General features: G+C 40.1%; 1 protein-coding gene across 14 annotated transcripts in view; it reads left to right on the top strand.

Moving 5' to 3' along the window:
* The window catches only part of ZBTB20 (zinc finger and BTB domain containing 20), a 750151-nt gene that overhangs the window by 246611 nt on the left and 480973 nt on the right, over window positions 1-22567 (top strand). For all 14 annotated transcript variants that reach the window (XM_075000257.1, XM_075000328.1, XM_075000320.1 and 11 more), the window contains one exon: window positions 16438-16513. The gene's annotated coding sequence lies outside the window, so the exon portion shown is untranslated. The remainder of the gene's footprint in view (window positions 1-16437; window positions 16514-22567) is intronic.

Raw genomic sequence — 22567 nt, 5'->3', positions numbered from 1 at the left:
GGATCATCGTAGAGTCCCTGGTCGTGCAGGGGGAACAAGAGAGGTGTTGTCCATAGCTAGCCAGCTCCAGCCTGTCACTGGGCTATAGTTTTGTTTCGGGGTTCTGGTGACGTTGTAAACTTTGAAATCAAAACAAAAAGCTGTCAAGTAGCACTTTAAAGACTAACAAAATAGTTTATTAGGTGAGCTTTCGTGGGACAGACCCACTTCTTCTGACCATATCCAGACCAGAACAGACTCAATATTTAAGACGCAGAGAACCAAAAACAGTAAGGAAGGAGGACAAATCAGAAAAAGATAATCAAGGTGAGCAAATGAGAGAGTGGAGGGGTGGGGGGGGAAGGTCAAGAATTAGATTGAGCCAAGTATGCAGACGAGCCCCTATAGTGACTCAGAAAGTTCCCATCACAATTTAAACCATGTGTTAATGTTACGAATTTGAATATAAATGTCAGTTCGTCCACTTCTCTTTGAAATGTTACTGATGGTACTATAGTTACAGCACCATTCAATGGAATAATAAGCTAAGTTATGCAGTATGTGCTTTATTTCATTTTATTTGTGAATAGCATGCTCGTTGCATTTTCACCTTGCTCTTAAATATTTGCTCTCTGGTTAGTGTTAGTACAGAAGTTTTGGCTCAGGAATGTTCAAGAAGTCAGACTGGCTGCTATTTCTTTATACCTCCACAACTGAAGGTTACTGATTTTAAAATGCATTTTTGTTGCTCATGAAATTCAAAAACAGATTTGATTTCAAACATGAAACTTGGCAAGTGGCTGCTCCATAATGTGTTCTAATAACTTCTGGTATTTTGGAAAAGACTTGAAAATGATGGAGTTACTGTTTTATTTAGAAATCCAGCCACCATGCATAGACCTTAATTTTTCTCACTCTACCATGATAAAATTGACAGATTTTTAGCATATGGCTTTATTGTTGCTGCCCCGGCATTCACACTAATATGACAAATCTTAACTTTGCATTTTCTTGAGTTACATAGTTTTGTCACAATTTTAATATTATTTAAAAATGCTAGACTGGTTCGATCTCTATAGTGTTACTGATATCCTGGATGAACTGGATTACTTGTTTTCTTTACATATAAAGTATAAAACAGGTATGGTTGGATGTACAACCTTAACTCCCTGATATTGTTTCTTATATGTTAAGTATGCTCTTTTTGAAGTACAAGTGGATCCAAAGTGAAGTTCATTGGCAGTTGTTCTTAGTATTCAAAAGCCGGTAAGGGAGAGCAGACTCACTAGGTCAATTTCTTACCTGTCTTATCGTCTGTAGTTATCCTACATGTTCACAGTGGGTAAAAGTTGCATAGGTGTATGTGATTGCATAAGATGCAACACAGTGGAGAATCAGGACCAGGCTTCCTGGAATGTATACAAGTATCACCTCCACGGGATCAACCTGGCAAGGTGTTGAGCATTTTGGTCCCAGTCCTGGAAAGCTCTTAAGTATTCACCTTTACTAAGACTGGCCCTATTTTGCTCTTTCTGTAAACCCGTTAATTGCTCCTTAAATCTAGTGATTATGTTGTTACTTAACTGAAGTGGTTAACAGTTCCAGGGAATGACTGTCAATCAAAAGAGTTTTTGTTTGTTAGTATCTGAACTCAGATGACCATTGCTCCTTCATCCTATTATTGTCTGCTTTAACACTGCTGACCAATATGAATGCCTTCTGGTATTTTAGTTCTTTTCTGTATTGTTTATCCTGAGAAATGTATAAGACCCAGGCCTAAGCCAAAGCTCAAGATCCAAATTTTGAGAAGTTCAGAAGAGGATCTAAATTTCTCCTTTTGTGGATGATTGAGCCCTTATGTTTGAAGTGTGCTGGAGAACACTGGGGGGCTCAAGGTGGCACATTACATTTAAAGATTAAGGGTCAGATTTTCCAGACTGTCTAGAGGATTGGAAACTTAATTCCCATTAATTTCTTTCAAAATCTCACCCAAAGATCTGTGAGATGTGTGAAAGTGTTTTTATGCTGACAGTGTTACTATAAAATTGAGTCTCCACTTCCAAATACAATATCATATTGTTCCCTAGGCCACAAGCTCTAATACTGCAGTTATATAAACTAGAACAATGCTAAATCTCTGGGTATGGCTCTTTGTAATGTGCCAGTTGAAGCTGGTCTCGGACTTCAGGTTTAACAGCCTCTTCTGGCAAAAGAATATTTGATGTGCGCACGATAAAATGTATTTATTTTTTTTTTCCTTTCTCCCTGCACTAAAATCAAAATGCAGTCCATGTGTGACTGAGAAAAATCCAGTGTCTCTAGCAGAATGACATCTTTTTATACCTGATTGCAATTCTGAATTTACCCCAAGTCTTAATTTACCAAAACAACTGTGTGTTTTATTGTTTTATTAATTTTTATAAATTAGAAGTACAAAAAGGATGTACAATGTGGATACACTTCTGAATATATAATGTTTCTTGAGCTCACCAGCAGAACTTTGCCATTTTACGGCTTGTGAAAGCTACAAGACTAGAGCAGTGGTTCTCAGCCATAGCTATACATACCGCTGGAGATATTCCAGGGACTTCCATGGGGTACATCAGTGAATACTAAAATTTCATAGAGACAGTGATTTGTTTATACAGTTCTATATACATTGAAGTGAAAATACAATATATATAGATTCCTATTAATTTATTTTATAATAATATAGTAAAATTATAGCATAAGCAATTGTCAAGAATAGCATGCCCTGACACTTTTTGTATTTTTTTTTCTGATTTTCTAAGTAAGTATTTTTAAGTGATGTGAGAATTGGCATCAGGAGAAGTTGGGGGTTGGAGATATGCAAGAAAATCATACTCCTGAAAGTGGTGCAATAGTCTGGAAAGGTTGAAAGTTCCTGAATTAGACAATACAAGGTCAGACAATACTACATGAATTTTGAGGTAACAGTAATGCAGTAGGAGATATCCAAGAATGGAGAGAGGATTAGGAGGATCACAGGGAGAGGTAAGGAGAAAAGTGTTACGTGGACAGGAGAGAGGCCTGGTAGTCTGAGAGTTATTTATCCAAATGTATCTAGAAACAGTCCAGATATCCTCAAATACATTTAACAGGTTGCTGCAGTAATAAGCAGTTTTTTAATTGGACTGCTCAGATAAGTCTGAATACCACCGCTGTATTCTGGGCCTAAGCCTCTGTAAAATCTTGTGTTTGGTGATTATTGCAGGTCTCAAAATCCAGTCTTTGTGGTGGAGTTAAACCCAGGTAAATATTCTAAGTATAATTTTCTGCAGAAGTTTGGCTGTTGAAGTCAAATGCTCTTTTAACACTCATGTCTACCTCTTTCCATAAAAATTGACTTGTTAGCCAATCTCAGAGCTTATGCAGCAGCATTCCTCCTACTTTAGTGCAGCACCAACAAATATCTGAGGATAAAGCCTTTATCTTATGCAACCTCTGTGGCATTCAGTGCATTTTGAAATCTTTTGTTGTATTAAGCATAGCCTGAGATCCATAGAGGGATTTTTAACCTTCTGTGATGTGTTCTGCCTCAGGTATTCTTTGCAGATTGTGTTAAATTTAGTTACCAAATGTCTAACCACACAAACGCAAACACGTCTCTCACCAAGTTTCACCCCTTCAAGTCTCTGGCCCTGCTCACCTCCTTCCTCCCCCTTCCATCACTTGCTTTCTCCCCCACTCACGTGCACTGGGATGTGGTAAGGGGGTTGTTATGTAGAAGGGGGTTCTCTGGGCTGGGGCCAAGGAACATGGGGTCTGGGGAGGCTATAAGCGGGGTCTGGGACAGAGGATTTGGGTTCAGGAGGAGTGTGGACTCTGGGAGGAAGTTAGGGTGTGGGGCAGCTCAGGGGTAGGATGAGGGTTGGGGTGCAGGAGGAGTTTAGAATGTGGGAGTGGGTGTGGGGCTTGGGCTCAGGGTTGGGGCTCCAGCCAGGCAGTGCTTACCTCAGGCATCTCCCACTCGGCAGTGCAGTGGGGCTAAGGGAAGTTCTTGTCTGCTCTGGCCCTATGCAGTTCCTGGTGTGAGGAAACTAATCTCAGCTATTTTTCAAGATCATTAATAAACAAAGGCAATTAAATGCAAATAAAAGAAAACTGTTGGCACTTGTGTTCTAGACAATACAACTAGGATTAAATGAAGAATAAGGACATTTGGGCTGAATCTCAGTCATGAGCTACTCCCCAAAACTGAATCATTTTAGGCTTAGAGCTGTTTCCCAAGGGAAGTGGTAGAAGGCCCTACCATCTGTTGGGACATTTTAAAATGACACTCAATTAAATGCAAGGTAATGTGCTATAGAAGGGGGTATTGCTGCATTAGTAGGGAAAATTGAATGCACAGGGCCTAGTAAATCTTAGGTCCCTGCAGCCTCTAGGTGAGGAGGAGAGCAGATGACTCCATGTGCTACATCTGCCTGCAGCTCACATTGGCAACAGATCCTGGCCAATGGGAGCTTGTGGAGTGATTACTAGGGGCAGTGTGCAGAGTCCTTCTGACCCCCACCCTTCCAGCTAGGGGCCACAGGGAGGCATGTGCTGGCTACTTCTGGGAATGGAGGAGGGGCAGGACAGAGAGGGAGCCTGCTCTAGCCTAACTGCAACACTGGACTTTTAATGGCTGAGCACCCAACTTAGCTTCAGGAGACCAAGCCTGATCCTGGGGGACTCAGCGAAATGGGAGGGTTGATAATCCTTGATAAAGTCGTCCAAAACTCCAGACTATCGGACTTCCTCTCCATTAAAAAAGCGCAAAAAATGGACATGTGATTGGGAAGCTTTTTAAGCATTTCAAAAGTTGCCAGTAGTTTTGGTATCTCTGGCAGTACTAGGCCAACTTGGTATGGTAGCAAATATCTTAGCTGTGTGTAATACCAGCCATGATAGGTCATAGCATTTCTTCAGCATGAGAAAAGAATAATGCCCACATCATTGACTAGTTGGGAAATCAGTTTAGTGCCCCTACTCAGCCAGTTCTTCCACAATGACTATTTTTTTAACTTATCATACCCCATTTTACAGATGAAAAAATGCCATTCTGAGATTATACAGAGGTTCATGAAAGAGAGAGGTTATATTACCATTTCACATTGTTTTAGTAAAACCACAGATAAAATATTGTGAGAGTGCTGATCAGTAGACTTCCAAATCTTTATTTTGTAGAGAGGGAGTATTCAAAGGTGATTTAAAATTATATGACATCTTAAAAGTGTGATAGTCATAGCAGGAGCTAAGTTCAGCAAATTTATAAAGACAAATGTATCATATCCTAAAGATCTTAGCCTGTCCTTGTTTGAACTCTCATGAAATTGTTGAGGAGCTGACCCAAAACTTGTTAAAGTTAATTAGAGTATTATCATCTGACTTCAGTGTTCTTTGGATTAGGTTCCCAATAAGTAACTCAGGGTGTTCTAGTGGCATTGCACTAAGAATTCCTGCTAAGTTTGAGTAGTTACTCCCAACGTTGTTTCTTCCTCATAACTATTTTCTAGATAACAACCTCTTCATCTGGCCTGTGTATTATTTTCCCAAAGCATTTTTTCTCATGCTTGTGTTTAAGTGGACATTTTTCCAGCCTTTTGCACACCAGAGAAAATTCAGTTTAAAGTGTGAAGAAACTAATCTCAGGTACTTTAGAAGACACTTTAAAAACAAAGGAAATTAAATGCAAATAAATGAAAACTGTTGGTGCGTGTGTTCTAGACGATACAACTAGGATCCAATGAAGAATAAGAAAGTTTGGGCTGAATCTCAGTCATGATCAGCTCCTGGAATCTGAGTAATTTTAGGTTTCAACTTGTCTCCCAACTGAAGTGGTAGGAGGGCCTGTCACCTGTTCAGGCATTTTAGAACTAGACTGGATTGAGTGCTAGATAATGTGCAATAGAAGGAAACATTCCAGAAGTGGTAGGGATACTGGAATGCATGGGACCTAATAAATCTTGTCCGTTTTCATTCTGTGAGTTTATTCTGTGAATGTTAAGGTTTACAGTTCAATAGCACAGCACCCTGGGGAGACAAGACTCTTGGTCTGACCCTATCTAAGGTGAAATATATGCATTGTAATAAGGCCTTTCATCACAGAGTCACGAGGTTTCCATGTCATCTTTCATCCACCATCTCAAACTAGAACTCTCCTGGGGATGAAAGAGTGAAGAAGCTCTGTTCAATAATGGCTGGGGGTATTACATCTGCTTAAGGTACAGCATCTCTAGGACACTGGGGAAAACTCACTGAGCAGCAACATTTGATATACCTGTAGAAAAGCCTAGCAAGCGCTGTCTACAGCATTAGCTGATGCACAGGGTATAAGGCTATGTGTATGCTTGGGCCAAACCCATACATGCTTCCTCTGGGGTCGGAAGTGCTGCTGGCAGCTCTACTGCCTGCTTAGTACTGTTGAGGATGCTTACAGCCAGTTTTATACCCGTTTCCTATATGGGGCTCTCTGTAACCTTTTCCTTCTCTCTAACATATATCTGTGTGAGTAGCCAGCATTAGCCAACTGACTAAGCTTCACATAGAAGCACAACCTCCTGTGACATAAACCAGCAAGTAGTGGTACCCACCCATACTACACAACCGCTTAACAAAAGAACTGGAGAAAAATGATGTATCCAAATGAAACTGTCAGAGAATTTAGGGAAATGGAATGAAATTACTTGAGTTGAAATTTGACTGTAGCACCAGAGCTAACGTCCCATAGTTAGGAGAATGCCCATTAATGCTCAGCACCCTAGATGGAGGTCATGTGATCAAAATTGTTCTTGTAATGTTCCTTCACAAGGGGCAGTTTGTTGTGGAAGCCTAGATTCTAAATTTCTGTTCTTTTGCAGCATCTGTATTCATTTTTTTGCTTTGTTGTGCAACAAATATGCAGGCTGAACTTCTCTGAGCTCGCTCTCTCTTGTCTTGCAACATCCATAAACCAGCATCATTGTAGTTAGCTGGATAACCACTTATGAGTGTGACCAAGTTTCCCATGGTCCCATAAAGTTTGTTTACAGCCACCAGTCCTGGCTCTCAGTCCTGGCTCTGTGTTCTGTGCTGTTATTTAGCTGTACATTACTCCTAAATGTCTTCTGAGAGCCCAGTAAGCAGTGAAAGTCTTGGTAATGCAGATAAACAATATTGACCTCACGTTGTCTGGCAAGTTCTCTGACTGGCACCAGTCATGCCCCAAGAATGCCAGACAACAGTGGTTCAACCTGTAATTCCATTCTGACCCAGGCAAGTCAGTTATGCTGAACTCTGTGTAGTTTTGATTTCTATTGTCTGCCTGTATTTGGTATATGTCCTATCTTTGAGTCATTTACCAATCTGGTCACTACTGAAATGTTAAATTCCTTTCATGATCTTTGACAAATCTGTTTAATACTAATGGTTCTGGCACCTATCACTGTGGCATCTGAGTAGATTCTTCCCTTCTTCCACTGATTAATAACTCAATGCTTCTTATCTGTCAGGCAGTTTTTATCCATCTTATTGTATTATTATCCAGACCATAATTCTGTAGTTTCTCTATGAGCTTCCTGTGTGATAAAGTGTCAAAGGTCTTGCTAAAATCCAAACAAATTATATCCGCCGCATTTCCTTTATCCACCCAGTTTGTCACTGCACTGAAACACCCGTCATAATGAAACATTTATTGATGTAAGTTTCTGTGTTAAACAGAGCAAATGTGAAGATGCTGCTGTGATTATATGATAGAGCCTGCTTCTTAACAGGTATTATCATTTTATGCACTAAAGATAATTTGAGCCATGGGAGATATCATCATTCAACAGGAGCAGTGAGACTCTGAAGATCAGAGTATTATGAACCTTGAAAAGAACTGGGAGAGGTGTATAGGCTACAAGTACTTGTAAAGTATAAGCAAAGTCCTCAAGCTGTGTTCTGAGTGATACTCAGAGAATATCAGCATCAGAGCTGCCTTCACAGAGACTTGTATCTTTATAGAAAGAATTGTTTGGGCAAGGGCTTGTAAAAGCTGCATGCTGTCACTATTCCTGTTCCTTGGGAACGTAAACAGGATCTAGGGACAGCTTGTGCAAGAAAACAGTTGGAATAGGGAATAGCATGGTTTTCAACAGCCAGCTTGATTATCTTCATCACCCTGGCGTAGGAGGAAAGCTTCAAGAGGTATTAAAGGGAATGCTGAGTCCCACCTCAGCTGCGAAACAAATAGCTATGGCATACTTCAGAATTCCAGGCCAGGTGTTGCATGCAGTTACAAAGAGACTTACTCCAGCAGTGTGAGAATTTCACAGTTACTACTGTGCTTCTGAAGAGCTGCTTTCTCACTCTTTGAATAACTCAGATGAGTGGACTATGATGCAGGTGGCCTAATTGAACAATGGGAACAAGGGATCTAGTTTTGACCTTAGAGTGGGCCCCTACGTAGCAGTACTAGTTATGAATAGGTGTACGTAGCAGTTTCCATGCTAGCTCCCTGTTGTCCCATAAGTTTCTGAAACTGTCATTATTCAGGCCAAACTTTTCTGTGATTAGTTTCTGTCCAGAAGTAATTTCCCCCCACCCCCAAAGGTTTGAATAAAAACCATTCAGCAAATATGGCCGTGTCTACACGTGCCCCAAACTTCGAAATGGCCACGCAAATGGCCATTTCGAAGTTTACTAATGAAGAGCTGAAATGCATATTCAGCACTTCATCAGCATGCGAGCGGCCGCGGCACTTCGAAATTGACGCGCCACGCGTCTCGTCCAGACGGGGCTCCTTTTCGAAAGGATGCCGCCTACTTCGAAGTCCCCTCATTCCTATGAGCTCATGGGAATAAGGGAACTTCGAAGTAGGTGGGGTCCTTTCGAAAAGGAGCCCTGTCTGGATGAGATGCGCAGCGGCGAGGCAAGTCAATTTTGAAGTGCTGCGACCGTCCGCATGCTGATGAAGTGCTGAATATGCATTTCAGCTCTTCATTAGTAAACTTCAAAATGGCTGTTTGCGTGGCCATTTCGAAGTTTGGGGCACATGTAGACGTAGCCTATGTGATACTTTACAAGGAACGTAGGGGACAACATACCTTTCCCATGATTAAAATGTACATGTGTATCTGTTTGAAAACCTTTTTCAGTTCAAACAGCTATGGTTTGGAAGTTGAAATTTGGCAGAGAGGTATTCTTCACTAAAGAGCAGCATATGACCTTGTGCAAAAAATGGGTTTGATTTGACTGCGTTACAAGAGTTAAAAAATCACAGCCTGAGTATGATAGACTTTATTAGCTGAACTCGCTAGGTGTACCACAATGGAATAATGTGGTGCACACATGTGCACAGCTAGGGCATGTCATCTCAATGACAGTGACTTGGAGGGGAAAACTGGGGCTGGAAGGGAAAGTTCCTCTGTATTTTGTAAAGTGTGCACAGCGGTCCAGGTTCAGGAAAGCATCTCATCAGGCAGAACAATGAAGCACATACATAATGTTAGGCACATGTTCAAGTCCCCTTGAAATCTTGTAAGTCAAGCTGAGTGGTAGCTGCATTGGCTGAGCTTTTTGAGAGACAAGCTAAGATTTATTTTTGGTTATTTTGTCTGTATATGTCTACTTACATGGCTCCCATAACTATAGTATCAAAGGGTTACACTGTCTTTGTTGTATATTTTCTCACAACACTCCTGCGAGGTAGAGATTCATCCCCATTCAGAGAAAGTGGTACAGTTTGTATAGTGGGGGTGCAAAGACTCATTGAACCACATTGTAAACCCTGCATATGATAAACCTCTCTAAGTCAGGAGGTGCAGCAGCACCCTATTGTCCCTAGTCCTAGCACCAGCACCTGTGTCTCCATTTCACAGAATGGGGACTGAGACACAAGGGGCAATGTGTATGGCTGCATTGCAGTCGCGAGATGGGATTGCAGCATATGACTTAGCTTTCATATAGCTGGCTTGGGTAACAGAGCTGTTCAGCTGCAGCAGGGCAGGCTTCAGCGCAGGCTGTACAAACTTGCATGGATCCTTGGGCAGTTACTTAGGTGCTTAGGCTGCACTACTACAGTATGTGAACTAGACAGATTTAAACAGGTTCAAGTACAGCTGCATGAGCTGCAATAACAACCTGTAACTTCAGTGTAGGCATACACTTAAGGACTGCCCAGAATTACTTGTGCAGTCCACAGCCCTTGTTTTCTAGTCATGCCTTCAAAATCAAATGTGAGTAAGAATCATTTTTGGGCCCTATCCTGTGTTACTTATTTAACTGTACTCCAATGAGATCAGAATAAGTGGAACCGTGTGTGTGTGTGTGTGTTTTAGCTAGTTCTTGGACAGAAGTCTTTCAATAGAATCACTGGAATTTTAGCTGACTAGGGGCTAAGTAAGGATTACAGTATTTGGCCTTCAGAGGCTAACTTTTAGACATCATGAGCTGCTGTTCTAATGATTCTGTTATGAAAGATCCACAGGTTGTGGAGTCCTTGCTAATAACAATGGAATTGGTGGTAATAAATAGACGGAAAATGATTAGTTGACTGATTGTCCATATGTGAAAACCAAAGTATATTATTTTGGTTGGGAAATTAAATCAATCTCTGAGTTTTGTTCAAACATTAAAAGTAATTGATCTAAGAATATAAATAACTTTGAGGAAATTTACTACCTTTGAATTCAGGTGTTCAGGGAAAATCAAGCTCTTTCAGATTCATACCCTGATATGCATGATACCTACAGCTGAGGAATAGGCTGCAAAAGGGAATGTACTCTTTGATATGGAATGGATTTTCTTTACCTTTATTTTATATTGTGAATTAATTTAGTTCTCATAAAAGTGGAAGACTTAGAGTACTGATTTGACATAAAAGATATAGCAGAGAGAAGGGCTGTTTTAAGTTCCTATCATTCAAGTATTCCAGTAAATCTAAATCATTCTACAACAGCTCTTGTTTCCTAATTCTGAACATTTATGCAATCTTCCTAAGACATGGAAGTGACCAAACTGGAGGAAAATGTGCCTACCTCTGGGATTTGTATTTAAAACATTAATTGAAAGCTAAAATTTGTTCTAATGTCTATTAATGTACCTATCAAGTCCTGGGATTTTGTTGAATAGAAGCTCAACAGCCATTGCTTGCAATACCATTCCTTGTTATGCCAATTAACCGCCTGAGTAATTAAAGGTATGTCTATACTGCACACTCCTTTCCTTAGCAGGTAGAGTGTACATGTACCACACAGCCCTATAGCTAGGTACAAATAGAGTAGACAAGGAGATACTGCTTAGGTAAATAGACCTACCTGAAACCTGTGGGTATGTACCATATACAGCTCTCTACTGCTATATTTTTAAAATTGTTGGAGTCATTCCCCACCTCAGGGAGCTGCCATTCTTTCCCCACTGTAGAGAATCTGGAAGTAGGGAAAGGCTCTGGCATCTGTGTATTACTGAAGCCTTTCACCTTGGCCCCAACCAGAGCTTTTTGCTGATACATGTAGATACACAGCACGCTGTTAGTGCACCTGTTTTTTATTGCTATGTGTAGCTATACATGATGTATATGTTGCTGCAAATGGTGTCCAGTAAAGATGTACCCTAAGATGTATCTTACCTCAAATGAGCTAAGCAATATCTGTAGAACAGGAATATCGGTCTTGTGGTTAAACACGGAATCTGGGTTCTGTTCCCAGCTCTGATACAGACTGACCTTATGCAAATCATTTCCTCTCTCTATGCCTTGGGTTCCCTGTCATAAAAGTGGAAGACTTAGAGTACAGTTATGGCACAGAGTATGAAAGTATGCGTTTGTAAAATTATTGGACATTTCTGACTGGAAGGTTGGTATAAAATGTAAGATAATATTCCCACTTTTGCAATGTTTTCTTTGTTTTGATTCAGTTTCATTACCAAGGTATAGTTAGAATAACTCATCAGGATTTGTAAGTTAACATAGCCATATTGGCATACAATATGAATAACTATAGGTGGTAATGAAAGTGCTATGAATGAAAGAGGCTGTCGTGCAGCCTTGCTGAGATTCCTGTTTCTTGAGGTGGTGAAACCAAAGTACATGACAGAGATCTTGGGAGCTGGACTGCTTTGAGGAGGGGGAGTCCTTTTAACCCGCAGTAGTACACCCTGCTGGTTGATTTACTGAGTGACATTGAAGGTTAGATTTTGTTGCTTCCTTTCCTACCAGAAGGGCAATTATGACACAGATGTTGACTTCAGATGTGAAACTGACACTAGCAAGATACCATGGAGCAAGACATGACTATTTCTGAGATCCACCTTTAGGCTGGATCAGGCATGTTAAAGCAGATAAACTTGGGAAAGAGGAGAGCCCCTATAGAAGAAACAAACATTGGTTAAATTCACCAAGATGTAGAAGGCCAACATAAGATCTGTGTGCCCCTTATGTCCCACATAAGCTGCCAGAATAAGGCTTCAGTGTTTGTGTGCGTGCCCGTGCACATACATTTGTGTGCCCTTTTTTCTGGCTCTGTGCACAGAGGTAAATTTCACGTGCAGTGAATATTGTTTGTTTTCTCAGTTGAGATCAGTTTTCAGTTGCATATTTCAGAAGGAATAGCTTTTGGTTGCAACTATCACTGTCCCATTCTCTTCTCTGCCAGAAGGCCACAATGTGATCTTTGAGATGTTATGAGGAGGGGGGGAAAGAAAGAAAGAACTAGAAGTACAGATCAGGAAACTTTATCCCTTACCTGGCAGTTGCATTGTGACCTAGTTCTGATAGACTCACCTTATTTGTCTGGATTTCTTTACTAGTGCTGTATATATGCCAGTCAGAAGAAGAAAGGATAGTCTTGTACTCAAAGTACAGCTCAAGGAGTCAAGAATTCTAATTCCAGTTCTGACGCTGATTGTTTTAAAGGGGCAAGTCACTTCACCTCTCTGTGCCTCAGTTTGTGTAGCTGTAGAATTGGAGTATGTGATGCAATTTTGATGGGGGTTCAGAGGCTTAATTATTAATGTTTACAAAGCAGAGTGAAATCTTCAGATGACGTGTTAGTCTGTATCCTCAAAAACAATGAGAAGTCCCATGGCACCTTATAGACCATAATGGTGATCAGAGGAGTGAGTGGGAAGCATGAAAGACCAAACATACATTCACACTGGTTGTCACAGTATACGAGTGATCCAGTCTACTTCTAAGACTTCATTGGGACTATGCTTCAGACAACAGTATGTCAAACAGTGAGTAAAAGGAACCTCCAAACATCTATTAGCCAAAGGTCTGCAGGAAATAGTATAGTTCTCTGGATGACTTAGGGTGTGGCTCCTCATGGTTCCTGTTTAAAACATTAATCACGAGTGCAACTGAATTTCCTTCCCAACATCCTAATAGTATTAAGGTCACTGCCAAGGATAGCATAGACAGAAGTATGCACAAAGGGGAACTGTCCCAGAGTAGGGCAGTACACAGAAAAAAAAAACAAACAAACGAAAAAAAAAAGATTAAAAACACTAAAGCCAATAAACCACTTGGAGGACCTGGCCCGGCACAGTCTCCTTCACAGAAAGAATTGTTGTTCCTGCAGAAAACAGACCAGCTCAGAATAGCCATCGGGGCAAAAGGGAACACCTCCCTGAGCAATGCAGCAATCACATAGCTCACAAAAGGGAACACCTCCCTGAGCAATGCAGCAATCACATAGCTCACAAAAGGGAACACCTCCCTGAGCAATGCAGCAATCACATAGCTCACAAAAGCTTCCCCTTCCAATTCCTTCCATCAGATCTCCAGATTACTAGAGTCTCAGTGGCCGTGTCTACATGAGTGGCTTTTCCCAGCAAAACAGGGCTTTTGCCAATAAATAAACCACACAGAGAGTCTACACGGTAAATGTGCTTTGTCGACAATTTGTTGACAAAACCCAGCATATCTGCCAGCCGTCTTAGACCTCTGCCTACGCAGGCATAACACGTCTCTTGACAGTGTTCTATTGACAAAACATCTATGTAGATACTCCAGGGCCCTCAACAGACAGGGTTTCTGGTTCACTGGACAGCCCTGTTTGCAGAGCTTCCAGTCAGCCGTTCTGTTGAGAGAGGGTTGGGCAGTCTGCCCACCCTCTGTCGACAGAGCAGCTTGCTCTTTCAATCTACTTTCATGTGTACATGCAATCTGTGGACAAAAGGCTAGTAAATCAGGTAAATCCCTTCCAACAGTGACATCTGTCAACAGAGGCTGCTGATGTAGATGTGGCCAATATGTCTCCTGCAAAAAGAAAACAGAAGCCTGTTTTTGTCTGAGAAATTCAGAGAGATATGCCCTTCTGTGTCCATCCTGGCACCCTTTAACATTTAGAGAGACAAGGGCATATAGTGCCAGAGAGACTAGAAAGAGAACAAAGTACCAGATGGACACAATGGAACGTGGAAATACTCTGAACAAAACAAGCCAGGTGATGGGTTATGTATCTTGAACAATCCCCACAAACTTTCTCTTCTTGTTTAACAACATTTTGACAGGTTAATGCTTTCTACAATCAACCAAAATATCTCTAAAGACAAAGGTCTTTGAAGGAATAAAGCGCAGTAAAGCAACTTCCCACTTCCATGTGCAGGCTATCCAAAGGTCACTAATCCCCTTCATACTGTATCCCTCTTCCTATCTAGCTGACTGTCTGGGACATCATGAGTCACTGAAGAGTTAGAGAAATTATCATCATCCCTTTCACACTCAGGACTCCCCCAGGTCACAAAAACAACAAGCTGCTGTTGTAACATTTTCATCTTTCAGAGTTGTGTGTTGGCAGCTAGCACGTCTGTTTGCTCAAGAGGAGCAGGCCGTGCAGCTCCAGGCTGGGATCCAGCATCATCTTGCAGAATACAGGACTGAGGTTTGAGGATTCACCAGGCCAGCAGAGGACAGTATCTCTCTGGGAACACCAAACATTGAACTTTCACCGAACACAACTCTTTTTTTTCTGTGGGTACACAGCTCTTTTCTCAGATCAGGGGCTGGCAAAGGCAGCTCTTTTAGAAATATCGGACACCAACAGGCTCTGAGACCATGCTTGTTTATGATGATCGATCCTTGTCATTGGTATGTTCTTCACCCCTATCTCTAGAACCTCTCTCAGCTTCCTCTGCATTATGCTCACTGTTACTTAGCCATATAGTTGTATTTCCCTCTTGGACCAGATCCCGTGCTCCACTTAGGACTAAATCAAGACTTTCTTTTCTCCTTGTCGGTTCCAGGATTAGCTGCTCTAAGTAGTTGTTAATGGTGTCTAGAAATCCATGCTTTCTATAAGAGGCAGGCCTAAACTAAAAATCCACATTTGAATAACCCCAAAGCTCTGAGGTGTTCAAATTATGAATCTGGATTCAGATCCCAAGTTTATAAATTGAGTCTTTGTATTCTGCTACTGAAGTGGACAGCTTTGACTATGAATTTACACATTCTAAAAGTTCCACTGTTATATTTTCAGAATAAAATACTGTAGACAAGATTTGTATGTTTGTTTTTATTCCTGTTAAAACTTTGCATCTGTGAAAAATAAGTTTTGTTACTATGAGCCCCAAAATCCACTTGCTTAATGCCAAATTGTAATTTATGAATAATTTTTCTCATTTTGATTTCTGGGTTTTCCCTTTCTCCTGTTTTCAGAGATTTTACATTTGAAAACTCCATTCAAGTGCTCTTCTAACATTTGAACTCATGCGTATGATTTAACCCTTGGAGTTTTTAACATCATTCCAACTGTTATTTGAAAAATAAAAATTGTTTTTGATTTTGCATCTGTTGAAGAGGCGTGGATGTCAATAGTTATCACTTTGTAATCTACTGTTTTGCAAAATGAAAGGGAATGAATGTTACAAGAAAAAAAACTTTAGAACCAAAGCAGCTATGTTGTACTCTTTAGCAAAAGAGACCATGTATCTTTTACACCTTGCACAATGGGTTTCCTTTTTCTAAATTTGCCGGTCTTTCTTTTTTTTTTTTCCTCCGTGCAATTGTCTGAAAACACTACGTGCTGTAGAACAGATTTGAAAAAAAATATTTGGCTAGCGTTATTTAAGATCATATTTTCTCTGTTAGTTTGTACATTCTGGTCCTAACGGTTTCCTTATTTGGCTGAAATTAACGTTTTTTGCACACTCATCAGTATGTAATGTTGTCTTTCTGTCATTTTTAATTGTTATGCCTGATTTTTCTTTTAGAAGGTAGATTGTTGAAATTAAGGGGCAGGAGGTTTCTTACCATGTTATTCTCAGATCCTTTAATGCAGAGGCATATTTTGCTTTTGTGAATTGCCTTTCCCCTGCTCTTGCTTCATTATAGACTACTCTGGGAAGAGCTTTTTTTTAACCAAAAAAAAAAAAAAAAAGCCACGCTTGACTGATAATGCATTGCTTTGGATGGTGAAACATTATGAAAGTTTAATTTTTAATTAAATCTGAAATACCAATTATAACTGAAAGAGATTTTAACCTGTTTCTTTTCAGACTGCCTGAAGTTACATTTTAGATGCTGAAATCACTGCACCTTAAAAACAAAAAGATTAAGCTGCACTGCATTCCTGTAAGTAAAAGCTTTTCCGGTACCTTTTGTCAGTATTTTTCTGAATACAGTGCACACAATAAAAAGTGTTAGCACAGTAACTGGACATGAATAAAGGTCAGCGTGCCCTTGGATGGGATTTGCAAGTTTAAATGACATTTTTTTTTTTTTAAAAAGGGAAGTTGTGCTAGGTCTTTACCGGGTTTTATGTCAAACCCCAAATTGCTAATTCTTTCCGCTGGCTGTTTCGAATTTCATTAAGAATGGTGTGTAGTTTTGTCCCAGTTGACATACATTTTCTGTCATCCTGTCACCAACGATTCCTGGACTTTGATGCAACGGTAATGGAAAACAGCAGAAGGTTCCTGGTGCCATCGGAAAGAGAATTCATTCTCTTTTGTGATGTCATAGGACATTTTTGTCCTTTGTTAGAAGAAAAATCAAAAGAACAAGAAAGTTTCTGGTGACATCACAACAGGATTTGTGTGCCTGAGGATGCTGGATGGGATCAGAAATACATAATTCTATTGTGCATGTGCATATGTGTGTTCCCTTTTGTGCTTGGAAACAGTCAAAATAACATATCTTATGTTTTTGAATGAGAGATGAGGCTGTAAGAGTCCTATCAGTCCATAAATGCCTGTCAGAGTCTGTCAGTCTGGTCTATCCTTATTTAGAAAATGTTTTGTCAATGTACTCAAGAGAACAATTAGTACTTGGGATTTCAATGCCTGAATAACAGGCAAGTGAATGACCAGACAGTGTAAAAGATTCAGATGCTCCGAGTTTATAAAGAAAGAAAACAAAATTTTAAGGATGTTAGGGGGGAAAAAGGGATTTTAGCTGGGCAATAAAAGGTTGTGACTTGCTAAAAAAGTAAAGTTAATCAGTTTTCTCATTTAACATTAAAATCTAACTTTGGTAAGGAAATCCAGAATGAATTCTTCCCAAGTGGTATCTTTGTTTTATAGGACAAAGTGTTAGTCTTTTAACTGTTATGTAAAGGGCTGGGGAAGCTCACCTCTTTTTAACTCTGATAAATTTACTTTGAAGACTAGCTGAAGGGTACAGCATACTGCTTGCACATAATACTCCTTCCAGGAATGGAATGCCAGCCATGAGTCAGTGAGGCAGATTGTGCAATTCTGGCACTAATCCATTGTGTTTTTACATTACTGGCAGGGCCATGCCATTGTGTTGTTCAGTACTAGGCACTAACTGCAGGCTCTGGCCAGTGAATTGAGTTTAAATTTTTCTGCTCATTGTTCTTAACTTCCTACTGCAAACAGTATCCCTGGCCACCATGGTCATCACTGTATCTCTGAGCCTATGACCTAGGTTAAAGATACTGGTAGATTTAATGGCACTAATGATGCAATGCTTTGTGGAGGGGCAGAGAGGAGGGATTTTGGGGAAGAGACTTTTGAATGTGTGAACACTGAATCTAAAAGCCCTTTTGCAAATCTCTGTGTATTATAAAATGACAATTAGTAGAATGTTGCCTGTAATACATTAGATATTTTCTTACCAAAATTTAAGACATCTGAAAGTGAAATAAGGCCACTTCTTTGGAACTTTGACATGCCAATGGTCACTGAGTCGTGCATGGAGCAGCAAGGCAAAGTACTCCACAGCAGCATAGGGATGAAAAGTGGAGCCTGATATAAAAAGGTTGTTCACCCCTGACTTAGAAGACCTGGATTCTGTTCCCACCTCAGCTGCTGGGTGACCTTCGCAAGTCACTGCCCCTTGGTGCCTCAGTTTCCCCATCTACACAATAGGGCTAAGTGTGCAGCAAGGACCACATTCAGGGATAGTTCAGTGGTTTGAGCATTGGCCTTGTAAACCCAGGGTTGTGAGCTAAATCCTTGAGGGGGCCGTTTTGGGGTCTGGGGCAAAGAAAAATAAATATTGGGGATGGTGATATAAGTCCTGCTGTGAGTACAGTTTTTCTGGGTGCAGGGAGGGATAACTCAGTGGTTTGCCCAGTGGCTTACTAAACCTAGGGTTGTGAGTTCAATCCTTGAGGTAGCTATTTAGGGGTCTGGGGCAAAGAAATTAAAAAAAAATTCTGTCAGGGATGGCACTTGGCCCTGCTGAGAGGGCAGGAGCCTGTGCTCACTGACCTCCTAACATCCCTTTCAGCTCTATGAGATGTATCTCCTGCTCTCCCAGCAGGACCAAACACCATTCCTGACAGAATTTTTTTAATCTCTTTGCCCCATATGTATAAATAATCCTGATGATTGTCTGCCAGCTCGGGTGGGCTAGATTATTTGGAAAGCAGATCAAGGACTCCATGGTGCAAGAAAACAATCTTAAATATAAAAGTGGATCTGACTTGCAGTAACAGAACATTAGCATCTCCATTTTACTAATGGGGAAACTGAAGCACAAAGGTTAACTCATTTGCTCCAGGTCACATAGTGAATCAATGCTAGAAATAGGAAATGGGCAAAGGACCCTGGCTCCCCAGCCACCTTTGTTCAACACAATTCCATTCTTCCTTTTGCTCTGTCAAACCTGCTTAGCTAAACCTGTGCTATTTGGCCTGTATTATCTTAGCTCCAGCTTACTTCTATCATTCATTTTTCAAAAATATGTTACCTGTAAACTCCTAAAAGCTCCTAGGTTCTGCAGCCTCAGCATACAGCCCCATCTTTGAAATCTGTGAGGGTTCTTGTGCTTTTTGATTCTTATGGTGTGATGAGCAAGGTGGACGACCTTTTATGGTTGGACGTGCAAATTATAGCAATGAAATCTGAATATTGCTGTTACATTTGAGTGTTCGGGTAGTCAGCAACACAAAACAGTTATAATGCATAGTGATTAGCCATAGAAAAAAATTTTTTTTTGCATTTTTGTGTTAAGGTTCAGCGTGAACAGTGGCTGCTGATTTTTGAGATCTGGGATGAGATTAACCCCAGTATATATCCTTCCTGTAAACAGAGAGCTACCTATTTTTAAAACTTTTTTTTTAATTAATTTTGAGACTGGAGAGATCATTCCCAGGCTGGCCATCTCCTCATCTGATGTAAATCGTAAATTCTGTTGGCTTCTTTGGAGTTTGTGCCCATTTATGCAGCCGAGGATCTGCCTGACAATCACCTGAAAAGGGGGTGTTCTAAAGCTAGTACAGGCATAATATTCAGAGGAAATGATTGTAAGATTGAGCCTGCATTGTGATGAGCACTATGGGTCCAATCTAGAAAAGTATTTACGTGTATACTTAATGTTGTACACTTATTCTCTGAAGTCAAAGAGATTACTCACATACTTAATTATAAGCACATGCTTAACTGCTTTGGTGTAGCAGAGCTAACATGGAAGAGGATCAGTCTCTTTATGAGGCGTAATCTCTGTTCCACGTATTTATTTTCATAAGCATGAACAATAATGGGAGTCAGCTATTTGCACAAAGGAAAAATACTGTACATATGAGCTAAAATTGTTCAAAATATATATGGGTGTGAGAGAAACTTTCAAAGCTGTGTCTAGGGATATAATCATGCTTCCCTTATCTAGACTTATCAGAATTGCATTATAGTAGATACATTTTTGATTTATGTACTGCCTTGAAAAGTTTCAGCCCCCTCTATGATCTAGTGTTCTGAGTGCATGATTGACAGACAAGTGATTCTGTGTTCTTATCCTGATTGAGACATGCACGACATTGAGCTGGCCACTTAACCTTTCTGGACCTCATTTTTCATATGCATTTTAAAGCATGCCAACATACCTACGTGAACATTAGTTAGTTAGTGTTTGTGAAGCTCTGAGAAGTGCTCAGCATTGCTATTATTAACAAGTACCCTGTTTGCACAAAACTCCTGAGATGGAGATACAGTCACTCACTAGGATGGTGTTTCATAACTCCCTTTTGCCTTTGTTTTGTTTTATCACTCAAAAGGTATCAAGGCCAATTGTAATTTACAAAAGTACTTCTCCTGTCACTTTCCTCCCTTCTGAGTATTTTATTGCAAACATCCTTTCTTTGTTTGTCTGTCTCCATACTTTCCTCATGCTGAGTTAATCTTGCTTACCAAACTTTATCCCCTCCTCTTCGCTATACAGCAGAAATATTTGCATAGTCTCCAAATTACAAAGAACAAATTCATTTTGTCTATTAATTATGTTTGCTGATGATGTATGAAACAGAGACAAAAATCCAAACTGTTTTATAAGTTCAATTGAGCTAGAAGGCATAAGGAAAAGAACTGGCAGAACCCAAGTCAATGTGGCACGGAAGGCAGGCATATTCATGGCCAGGATCAAAATGTCAGGGCTAAGACGAGCCTCTTCCAAGAGAGTGCTCTTAAAAGAAAGAAATAATTTGGAGCAAAACAGAGTCAACCCTATTATATCATTCAGGTTCTTGTCAGTACACTGAACATCATTGTGTTTGGGGGAGGCATGGTCATCTGCTCAGAATTGTATGCCTGAGACATGTTGTGCTTTCCCCAGCAGTTCTCTGACTTCTCTTCCTCCCATCAGCCCTAGCTCTGTTCACAGAAAGATGGCAAGGTAAGTGCTTTCTGGTGCAGGAAAATTGTGGTAGAAAGATATCTTCTGGAGACGACATTTTGTATACCCCCCAAAAAAAAGTTTAGGATTCTGCCTGCCTTAAAAAGAACTCAATATCTTGGGACTGTAGCTGAAGAATTGTATCAGCACTAACAAAGTGAATTAATTTTGCCTTCTCTTTTTTCTACAATGAGACATCAATCCAGAAACTCATGGGGATAAATTCTACTCTGATTTTTACCCATGCAATCCCATCAGTGTTAGTGTGGTTTGTAAATCAAGGCAGAATATGCCCCCAATATTGGATTGATTAAGAATGCAGAAGTCCATGTTACTGCATTCTCTGACCCAGGATACAGTTTTCAGAAGTACATGAGAGACTTAGGAGTCAGAGTTCTATTGGATTTCAATTTAGGTTCCTAACTTCATGTCACTTGGGAATATGGGATTTAGGTACTTCTGAAAATTTTATCCTTGGTCAATTCTGTTTGTGGCCATGCCCTTTGTAGGTAAACAACTCATACTCTGTGGGGTACTGAGAACTTCTAAAACGTGTTTTTGTGACAAAGAGGGGGACAATTTTAGTGTCGTCATCAAGGCCCAGATTTGTAGATGATGCTAATCTGCACGGTTTCACTGTTAGTGGACCAACACTGATTTATGCCACTGGAATATCTGGTCTTTAAAAGTCAGATGAAATCAGAAAATTCAAGTTACTAGTTCAATCCTTAAAAATAATTTTATTATAAGTCTTCTGACATGAGACATGGTCACAATTTATATGGCACAAATACAGCAGACAATCAGAAGAATAAATATGCATCAGGTTTTATGGTAATCCTTTTCCACAAAAAGTAAATTTCTCATGAGATTATGCAACTTCATGATTGTCTCTTTGTTGTCTTTGAATCTCCAGTTAAACATCCTCAAAGAACAAAAGTGAGCCCATTTGGGGTACAATAATCTTGGAACTTGGGTAACCCAGTCGATATTTTTGTTTGTTAATCAGTCCATTTCCAAGTCAACTGAAATAGCAATTAGGACTGAATGTTATGTTTATCATGCATTCTTTGTTTTAGATATCTCATGTTCCTTTCTAAGGCTGTACTTTAAGTGCAGGCTAGAGCACTCATAGCATAGGAAGTATATTGTAGCATATAGTTTTCGTTTTAGTGGTGTATTTGCTACATTAGGTAGAGGGAGGAAAATAGCTCTTTAGTGTACACTTGCTCTGTTAGATATAGGAATATTGGTTGTGATTCACTCACTTTAGAAGGTGTAGGTATTTCAGTGTTGATTCCCTGAACAGTATTGCTTTAATAAGTTATAAAATATTGTAGCATTTCAGCACTTGAGACTACAGTGAAACAAGATGATCTTTCACTCCACTTATCAAATCATTTGCTGGGTGCACTTCAAGAGAGATTAAAGACTAAAGAATATTGAGCAAAGAAAGTTAATCTATAGCCAGAGATGTCATTTAGATAAAAAGTTACCAAAAAAAAATTGACACAAACATGCTGGCTTTTGCCAGCCCTTCCTCTGAATGGA

The sequence above is a fragment of the Carettochelys insculpta genome, chromosome 1, assembly GCF_033958435.1.
Source record: "Carettochelys insculpta isolate YL-2023 chromosome 1, ASM3395843v1, whole genome shotgun sequence".
Lineage (NCBI taxonomy): Eukaryota > Metazoa > Chordata > Testudines > Carettochelyidae > Carettochelys > Carettochelys insculpta.
This window is presented reverse-complemented; position numbering and strand designations above follow the sequence as displayed.